Source organism: Miscanthus floridulus, chromosome 10, assembly GCF_019320115.1.
Source record: "Miscanthus floridulus cultivar M001 chromosome 10, ASM1932011v1, whole genome shotgun sequence".
Lineage (NCBI taxonomy): Eukaryota > Viridiplantae > Streptophyta > Magnoliopsida > Poales > Poaceae > Miscanthus > Miscanthus floridulus.
In genome coordinates, this window is record NC_089589.1 from 2,248,467 (window position 1) to 2,256,224 (window position 7,758).

Below are 7,758 nucleotides of genomic sequence, written 5' to 3' on the forward strand. Positions count from 1 at the left end.
TTTTTTTTTTCTCTCCACGGCATGAGGTTTTCCTCCCTAGTTTAATTTTGAGGAACCCATTATTATCAATGGTTGGAGAAAGGCAAAAAAAAAAAAAGCTTTGTCTACTATTTTGGCCACTCGGAAAAAACAATGATTTGGCAAGTATATTTTGTGTAGAGAAGCTATTGAAAATTCTCTCACACAAATGGAGTTTGCACGTTCGGCCTCTAGGTGATTTATAGGTGATATACCCACCTCTGCAAATCACATCACGTATCTTCTGAAATCGTTTTTTATAGTGTGCTGTTGATTTATTTAGAGGTGATTAATCCCCTAGAATAACCTGGGCCAAGTTCATCACGATGCCAATCGTTATATCATGGCCCGGTAAGTAGTCAGAATCGGCCACTCCTCCCCGGGCCGCAACGATTGTCGATTGTGTACTCCGGCGATGGCACAGTCGTACGTCGATCGGCGATGCATCTGCAAGTTCCGTCTTTGCAAACTGGTATCGTACTCGTACAGTATATTGGATTATTTGGATTCCGAGTAATTATATATATACATCCGAATCGGACATGGTAATTATTGGATTCCGAGTAATTATTTGGAAATATATTGAGGAGTACTATATGTTTTAATTCTCCCTATGGACAATAAATAAATAAACGGGAAATCTAATTTACAAGTGCACGCTCGCATGGCTCGGCGCGCACACCCTCTTTGTCGTCCGATGCGCTACTACTGCCCGTGCCTGCTTCTTCATCAACACTCCGGCGGCGACGACTCTTCCTCTATTCTTCACTAACTCCAGTGGGCTTAGAAGGGAAGGGGCTCGGAGGAGACAGGCGGCCATGCGGTGGGACGGTGAGAGGGCGGTGTTAAGGCTGTGGTGGCGGTCGAAGCCAAGTTGGGGGCGGCGGTGGCAAGAGTGAGGAGGGGGAGAAGGAGGCCGTCACGGGCGCGCTAGTGTTTCGCCGGAGCTCCGTGGCCCTGGCTGCAGAGCTTCGCGCGAAACCCTAGCGTGTGCGACGGGGTAGTGGACGGCAGCATGGGCAAGGAGGAAGACGAACGCCGGATCTGGGACGAACGCGCGAGGAGGAAAGTCACGTGTGGAGGTGGAGGGCGGGGGAGGGGCCATCGCGAGGAAAAATAGAGAGAAGTGATAGCATGCAGGCAAAGTCTACGTGCGCGTGCGCCTACTAGTACTGTCCATAAATAACATGTATAACATGTACAATATATGTTTTGAGACAATTCCAGTGTGCCATTAAAAAAGATCGCAATGCTCTGTGTGCCTCTGAAAAAGTTCAGTGGTCTTTAGCGCCACTACTCCAACTTTTCGTGTCTCCATGTCATTTCCGTCAGTTTGGGCTCTAACGCTGTCAAACTGTAGGTATGAAAAGATGAAATACCCTTAAGTCTAAATATGTTATTAATTTTTTTAGCATCTAACAACGAGATCTACAACTTTCTAGTTTTGAGTTTTTTAATTTGAAGTCGTCAAGATGCTCAAAAAAAATTAATAACATATTAGACTTAAAGATATTTTTATCTTTTCACAACTGCAGTTTGACGGCGTTAGAGCCTAAACTGACGGAAGTGGCATAGAGGGCACGAAAAAGTTGAAGTAGTGGTGTAGAAGACCGCTAAACTTTTCCAGAGACACACAGAACATTGCGATCTTTTTTAATGGCACACAGGGAATTCCCCCTATGTTTCGAGCGAAAAGAAAGATAGTAGTATGGCTGATAAGAAGCACGAGACAACAACTTATACAAACTAAAAAAAAGGAAGCTCAAGCTTATTACGACAGAATTGAAGCACGAGACAACATTTGGGGCATCCTGCTAGCCAGTGATATTCTATCTAGAGTAAATTGCATGAGCGGTTCTTAAAGTATTGGACTGATTTTGTCTGGGTCTTCAGACTAAGAAATCGCACTCTTGACTCTCCAATCTACTTAATTTGGTCCATATAGGTTCTAAACAGTCCAGACGGTGTCAAGCAGTTGACGTAGCTTCCACGTACGTAGGGGATGCACGTGAGGCACACGTAACCCTCGACAGTTACTGGACAGCCACGTAGCTGCACACGCATGGATGGGTGTCAATGCCGCCGCTGGCGGTTTGCTTGCTTGCGCGCGCACCGTACATGCTAGCTGATAATCGTTGTGCCGTCGTTGGCATATGCACGCAGAGGGTACTGCTGGGCTCGCACGGCGGAGCGGCAGGCGTCGCGGATGCGGGAGGGTACCTGCAGGCGGTGCTCCGGTAGGACGTGGAGTACTTCGACCTCAAGGTGGGGTCCACGTCGGAGGTGACACCAGCGTCTCCAACGACAGCCTCGTGGTGCAGGACGTGCTGAGTGAGAAGGTGCCCAAGTTCGTGATGAACTGCTCCATGTTCCTGTGCAGCTACGCCGTCGGGTTTGCGCTGCTGTGGCACCTCACGCTGGTGGCGCCGTCGTCCGTGCTGTGCTCAATCCCCGGGTTCATGTACGGCCGCATCCTCATCGGCCTCGCGCGCCGGATCAGGGAGCAGTACACCCGCCCCGGTGCCATCGCCGAGCAGGCCGTCTCGTCCGTGCGCACCATCAACTGTTCGTAGCCGAGCGCACCACCATGGCGTAGTTCTCCGCCGCGCTCGAGGAGTCGGCGAGGCTCGGGATCAAGCAGGGACTCGCCAAGGGTGTCGCCATCGGCAGCAACGGCATCACCTTCACCATCTGGGCGTTCAACGTCTGGTACGGCAGCCGCCTCGTCATGTACCACGGAGAGGGCGGCACCGTCTTCGCCGTCTCCGCTGCCATTGTCGTCGGTGGCCTGTATGTGACCATGATTTTATCATCAGTCTGCTCTGCTGCATGTACTCCTAGTCCTAGATGATGATGTGATGTCGGCGCCATTAACGAAACCATGCAGAGCTCTGGGGTCTGGGCTGTCGAACGTCAAGTACTTCTCCGAGGCGAGCTCGGCGGCGGAGAGGGTCAGGAGGTGATCCAGCGGGTGCCCAAGATCGACTCGGAGAGCAGCGCCAGTGACGAGCTGGCCAACGTCGCCGGGGAGGTGGAATTCAAGAATGTGGGGAGTTCTGCTACCCATCACGCCCGGAGACCCCAATCTTCGTGAGCTTCAACCTGCGCGTGCCGGCGGGCGCACGGTGGCGCTGGGGCGGCAGCGGGTCCGGGAAGTCAACGGTGATCGCGCTGCTGGAGCGATTCTACGACCCGGCGGCCGGGGAGGTGACCCTGGATGGCCGTGGACATCCGGCGGCTACGGCTCAAGTGCTGCGCGCGCAGATGGGGCTCGTCAACCAGGAGCCGGCGCTGTTCGCGACGTCGATCCGGGAGAAACATCCTGTTCGGCAAGGAGGAGGCCACGGAGGAGGAGGTCGTCGTGGCGGCAAAGGCGGCCAACGCCCACAAATATGCCATGATGGTTGCATAGCCAATAAATACAGTTGCTCATGGATGCTCTCATCACCTTGACATTTTTTTCGCAACCAACGCCGAAAGTTTCCATGTGCTTATGCGTAATCCAAGCTTCAGTCTTCCCTGGAAACTCGGATCGTAAGAGATCCTTGTGTGTCTCAATATACGGATCTACCAAAGAGGAGTTCTGTAGAACTGTGTAGTGCGCTTTATTGAAATAATCATCATCCGTACCAATATATGTTTTCCTCCCTAGTGTCCCCTTTCCGCTTAGTCTCCCCTCATGTCTCGATTCAGGAACACCAATCGAGTCAAGGTCGGGAATAAAGTCAACACAGAACTCAATGACCTCTTCTGTTCCATAGCCCTTGGCGATGCTTCCTTCTGGGCGAGCACGGTTGTGAACATATTTCTTCAGGACTCCCATGAATCTCTCTAAGGGGAACATGTTGTGTAGGAACACAGGACCGAGAGTGAAAATCTCCTTGACTAGGTGAACTAGGAGGTGTGTCATAATATCAAAGAAGGAAGGAGGGAACACACAACTCAAAGCTGACGAGACATTGAACCACATCATTCTGTAGTTTAGCTAGATCAGTTGGATCAATTGCCTTCTGAGAAATTGCATTGAGGAATGCACATAGCTTCACGGTGGCTAGACGTACATTTGGAGGTAGAATTCCTCTTAATGCAACTGGAAGTAATTGCGTCATGAGAACGTGACAGTCATGGGACTTTAAGTTACAGAATTTCTTCTCTGGCACATTTATAATACCCTTTATATTCGAGGAGAATCCAGATGGTACCTTGATGTTGTTTAAGCATTCAAACATGATTTCCTTCTCCTCTTTGCTTAGAGTGTAGCTAGCAGGACGTAAGTAATGGCGTCCATCATCTGTCTTCTCTGGATGCAGGTTGTCTCTTTCTCTCAAACAACGCAGGTCCTGTCGTGCTTCAAATGTGTCCTTAGGCTTTCCATACACACCCATAAAGCCTAGCAGGTTCACACAAAGATTCTTCGTCAGGTGCATCACGTCGATCGAGCTACGGACCTCCAGGACTTGCCAATAGGGTAGGTCCCAAAATATGGACTTCTTCCACATGGGTGCGTGACCGTTAGCGTCTTTCGGAATAGGTTGGCTTCCATGTCCTTTTCCAAAGACGACTTTCACATCATTGACCATATCGAGTACATCCTCACCGGTTCGGTTGCGAGGCTTGGTCAGGTGGTCTGCCTTCCCTTTAAAATGCTTGCCTTTCTTTCTTACGGGGTGATTTGCAGGAAGAAATCGACGATGGCCAAGGTACACGACCTTTCGACATTTTTTCAAGAATACACCTCTAATATCACCGAAGCAGTGTGTGCATGCATTATATCCCTTGTTTGACTGTCCTGAAAGATTACTTAGAGCAGGCCAATCATTGATTGTTACGAACAACAATGCTCGCAGATCAAAGTGTTCCTGTTTGTACTCATCCCACACACGTACACCTTCTTTATTCCACAAAATGAGAAGTTCATCAATAAGTGGTCTCAGGTACACATCGATGTCATTGCCAGGTTGCTTCGGGCCTTGGATGAGCACAGGCATCATAATGAACTTCCGCTTCATGCATAACCAAGGAGGAATGTTGTAGATACTTAGAGTAACAGGCCAAGTGCTATGACTACTGTTCTGCTCTCCAAAAGGATTGATACCATCTGTACTTAAAGCAAACCTTAAGTTTCTTGCGTCATTTGCAAACTCCGGGAATTCTCTATCGATTGCTCTCCACTGGGACCCATCAGCAGGGTGTCTCAACATATTGTCTACCTTACGGTCTTCTTTGTGCCATCGTAACAATTTTGCATGTTCTTTGTTTCTGAACAGACGTTTCAAGCGTGGTATTATAGGAGCATACCACATAACCTTGGCAGGGATTTTCTTACGCGACGTTCGCCCTCAACATCACCAGGGTCATCTCGCCTGATCTTATACCGCGACGCATGGCATACCGGGCATGCATCCAATTTCTCGTACTCTTTGCCACGGTATAGGATGCAGTCATTAGGACATGCATGTATCTTCTCTATTTCTAGCCCCATAGGACAGACAACTTGTTTTGCTTCGTAGGTAGTGGCGGGCAATTCATTGTACTTCGGAAGCATCTTCTTTTGGATTTTTAGTAACTCTCCAAATCCCTTGTCAGATACACCATTCTTTGCCTTCCATTGCAGCAATTCTAGTGTGGTTCCCAACTTTTTCTGCCCTGCATCACAAGTTGGGTACAACAATTTCTTGTGATCTTCTAGCATCCGCTCGAACTTGATCTTCTCCTTTTCACTTTCACATTCTCTTTGTGCGTCACGAATGACCTGACAAAGATCATCAGCCGGCTCATCTTCTGCGGCTACCTCTTCTTCAGCTTCTCCCATTGCAGTATCATTGAAGCACGCACCATCAGGAATAATATCATTGTCGTCCCATTGTTCTTCTTCACCTTCTTCCATTACAACACCGGTTTCTCCGTGCTTTGTCCAACAAATATAGTTTGGCATGAAACCCGACTTGAACAAGTGTGAATGAAGAGTCCTTGAGCAAGGATATTCCACCGTATTCTTACATATGGCACATGGGCAGCACATGAAACCGTCGCGTTTGTTTGCCTCGGCCGCACGTAACAAAGAATGCACGCCGTCAATGAACTCTTGGAGCGGCGATCAGCATTATACATCCAATGACGGCTCATCTGCATTACATGACATAAATATCATATTAAAACCTAGATCATAATAATTATTTATACAACATGCGTGCCACCACAAAAGATATAAATTTATGAAAGAATCGTACATGTAGACAATCCCAACTACCACTAAAAGAACTAAAGCTAAAATACATTTCAGGAGCACAAGGATTTCGCGACCAATCTCAACTAAAACAGACAGATCCCCCGATTGTGCAACATCTTTGGGCTTCTTCGGCTGGATCACTGCCTCATTAGCCGCCGTATCTGCTGTTGTGCAAGATATTTTTGCATGAGTTCAACATACTCTTCCTCCCAGTAGAAGCCTGAACATCGTCCCACTGCCATCCCACTGAAATTAAAATAAAAAAATTAGAACTTTAATCACAACCATCATGAAAATAGGTATAAACTAACCATAATCATAAATACGATAAAATAACTCACATTGCGATCCGGACACTTGTAGAAGATACGATCCTTGTTGGGACCCTCCTTCTTCACTCAGTACTCCATCACAATCTTCGTCTCATCACGACACTTGCCGCACTGGAATGAGAGGAAGGCCCGGCCTAAGTCGCTTTGGAAACCCATGAGAGGCCGAGGACCACGGAAGCAGTTGCCATCTACTCTCTATACTCATTTTTTAATACACTATAAATTTCTCCTTTTATAAACAAATAAAATTAAGAAACTATAAAATTATCTAGATCTCTAAACAATGATATTTTTAATGGTCATTGGGTTCTCGTCTTTTACTGCGGCAGGTAAGTAATTCACATGATATTTCCGCAAATTAACAGAAGAATGGAGTGTACACACATAACAGACTACTGCGACGATATCGGGAACGTGTGAATAAAATAACCATCCGTACTAGTTGAACTTGCTTACGTGATCATCTCGGCGAGCATTTCTCCACCGGACGGCACCGTACTTGGTCAAGGAAGAGCTCCGATTCTACGAGGAAGGGAACACGGTCTTCCACGACCGTTGTCGCTCTCCCTCGTAGAATCAAAGCTCCTCCTTAACGTTCGTTACCGTTCGGACAGAGAACATGCTCGCCGACATGAACACGGTCCGCTAGTTCAACTAGTACGGATTTTCTATAATTTTCTAACTATTTTCTAAGTTTTTCATTTCATAGAAAGTTAAAATAAAAGTACGGTGATTGACAGACTACTGCGACGATATCGGGACATGTGAATAAATAACCATCCGTACTAGTTGAACTTGCTTACGTGATCATCTCGGCGAGCATTTCTCCACCGGACGGCACGTACTTGGTCAAAGAAGAGCTCCGATTCTACGAGGAAGGGAACACGGTCTTCCACGACCGTTGCCGCTCTCCCTCGTAGAATCAAAGCTCCTCCTTGACGTCCGTTACCGCTCGGCAGAGAACATGGTCGCCGAGATGAACACGGTCCGCAAGTTCAACTAGCTACTTTAACCTTCTTTCATGTAAATATGCAAGCTTGAAGTGATTTTGAGCTCAAAATTGCTTATAAATGAAAAAACCCACAATAAAGAACCATATATATATATAGTGAACAAAATGAGATAAGACAATGGTGAAAATGAGAGTATGAGATTGGTAACCTTTACAAACTAAGAATC

At 47.4% G+C, this 7,758-nt stretch overlaps 1 pseudogene; it reads left to right on the forward strand.

The window, feature by feature from the left end:
- Positions 1-2,094: 2,094 nt before the first annotated feature.
- Positions 2,095-3,430, forward strand: LOC136487855 (putative multidrug resistance protein; annotated as a pseudogene).
- Positions 3,431-7,758: the final 4,328 nt, after the last annotated feature.